Raw genomic sequence first — 2,755 nt, 5'->3', positions numbered from 1 at the left:
TTAATGGGCATCATAGATATGCCAACATAAGTTGATAAAATTGATAGAACATTGTGAGGATGCCTTCTTTATCATGCAATTCAATCAATGCTGGTAAAGAAAAAGGAAAAAAATATACAATGTTGAAAACCTATCTCCAGCAATACACAACACACAGGGACCCAAATCAACCTACCAAGAAAAATGTTCTAGACGTACTCTTGTCTTTGATGGAGAATAGTCAAAACCATTCTATTGCCATGTTATGATACCACCAATGCACCAACCACTATCACTAACACACTTTACCTTTAGTATCCCCCTACACAGCAACACTAACCACCATTTGTCTCCATTACCAACAACCATAGCCCTACACCTCAACACTCCCCACCTTAACCCACCACCTAAAATTATAGGGCTTCTGCAATTGTGAGTAATGAAGATGACAATACAATAGTGTTGATTCAAGGCTTTGATTGCATGATAGAACCCTTCTACAGCCATGGGTAATGAAGATGGCAATACAATAGTGGCTATTCAAGGTGTTGATTGTACAAAGGAACCCTTTTGGAGCCATGAGCAATGAAGATGGCAACACAATAGTGTTGATTTAAGGTGTTGATTGCATGAGTGTCGATATGAATTAAAAATTGGATGAAAAATAGCAAAGCTTATAGTATCTATATTTAGGTTAGCTATTATAGGTATTAACAAGTGATAAGTGCGGGGCACCTATGACTTTTTGGGCAAGTCTTTATGTATATATTTTTTTTTCACAAAACCAAGGTTAAACACACATGTCTTCCATGAGTGAGTTTATTTATGAAATGCTACAATATGCCACATTACATACAATATGAAGGAAATTTGTTGATCATAAACTAAAATGTACATCTTTTCAAGGATGACACTTAATTTGTTTTGAAAACTAACTTAATAAGTTTTACGTTTTAGTTTAAAAATTAGCTTAAAAGTCTTGTAAGAATTTGGCTTAGGCCAGAATTCACCCAAGAACTAAAGAACTCAACATAAGCACACAATAGACCAAAATAGATAGAGTATGATCAGAATGATGATATTCATTCAATAACTGGTTGAGAGTACACTAGGAGTGCCTGTATATAAAGGCCTCAGGAGAGCTTCTAGAATGCATAGAAGTTAGCATCATGATATGTCATACTGTAGACACCTAAATCGTTTAGAAAATAAAGTATTTTTATTTTCTTAAAAAGTTCCTAATGACATCATCATTTATTAATTAATTTATTTATTTTTATGCCATTAAATCCCTTTATCTTAATTAAAAATATTTAATGAAGGAATCCCTCCCAAAAATGTTTAAATCTTATTTAAACATTATTTCTTTATTTATTAATTATTTAATTAATAAATTGACCAAAAAATCCAAAATAAATAAAAAAATTATTTTTTGCCCAAAACTTGGCCAATTTCCTTAAGACCACTAACCTCTTCCAAAATCTTCTAATCCTTCTTTAATTTTGATTAAAGGCTAATCCCATCATTTCCTACCCCTAATCCCAACTCAAAATATTTAATTAAGATTAAATATTAATCCTCATGTTTATTAAAAAAGTTTTAATAAATATCTCCTCAACCCAAACCCTTCCTAAAAATCTAATTTATCCTCATCCTAGGAAGTTCTAGACTATTCTAGAAAGTCTTTATCCTCATCCAAAGTCTAGACTCTTCTAGAAGATGTCTTTAAACCTAATCCTAATCCCCTCCTAACCTTGTCACATTCCCTAAACATGGGTTAAGACTTACTAACCCAAGCCAAAGTTAACAAGAATCTCCTCCTTCACCCACCCTCATTAAATGCCATCCACTTTCCTATCCCTAAGCTAATCCTAAACCATCCTAATCCATCCTCTAATCATTTGCACAATCCTAAGCAAGCTTAAAACCTTCCTAATCAAGCCCAAGTCGAAATTCCTCTCATCTCCCTCAAAATATCCCAACCATAAAACTTTATGAAGCCCACTAGGCCATAAATGACTCTTCCAAGCCCTTTCATTGCTCTTACAAGCCATTATGAGGGTCTTTATGAAGATTTTATCCCTTGAGCCTCCTTTGTTGACTCATCCTTCCCCTTTCCTCCATCCTCTCACCTTGTGACATGTGTCACTCCTTGATTGGCTGTAAGGAGGCACAATCCATGTGCTCTCCTCTCATGCAAGCTGAGCCCTCCATGAGCTTTTTCCCATCCTTGCATCTTAGCCCTCAATCCCTCAAGCCTCTTGCCTATAAATTGGATCCTTCCCCTTTGCAAAATAACACAATCCATGAAGTAAAGTCATAATGCCATTTTAAGAAGCCATTTTACATCAAAACCATACACTCACACCCAAATTCCAACTCCATTTGAAGCCCTTTTTGAAGCATAAGCTTGAGCATACATCCTATCTATTTAGACAAAGCCACTAACAAGAGAGCTTCTTATTGAGAGAGCCCATTAATGGCTCATATTCTCAATTGAGAGCTCATCTTAGTCTATCTTGAAGTTTATGAATTTTGTTTAGTTTGTAGAAGCTTTATTTAAATTTGGTTTCTATTAGCATACTAACATTGCTCATATACACATACAACCAGGCACATGTCCACCAGATATGGGTTATCCTCCATTAAGCACATGATTAAGTGCGATGATGTGAGGCTAAGCCTATAATGGTGTAGCACGTAAATCAGTGAATAATGCATACTCCTGTGTTGTAGACACCATGTGCATAATTAGAGTTGCGTAGCTTAATGAGAC

This window comes from Cupressus sempervirens, chromosome 10, assembly GCF_028749045.1.
Source record: "Cupressus sempervirens isolate cs-2001-9-10 chromosome 10, ASM2874904v1, whole genome shotgun sequence".
NCBI lineage: Eukaryota > Viridiplantae > Streptophyta > Pinopsida > Cupressales > Cupressaceae > Cupressus > Cupressus sempervirens.
The sequence above is the reverse complement of the archived record's forward strand: the minus strand, read 5'-3'. Positions refer to the sequence as shown.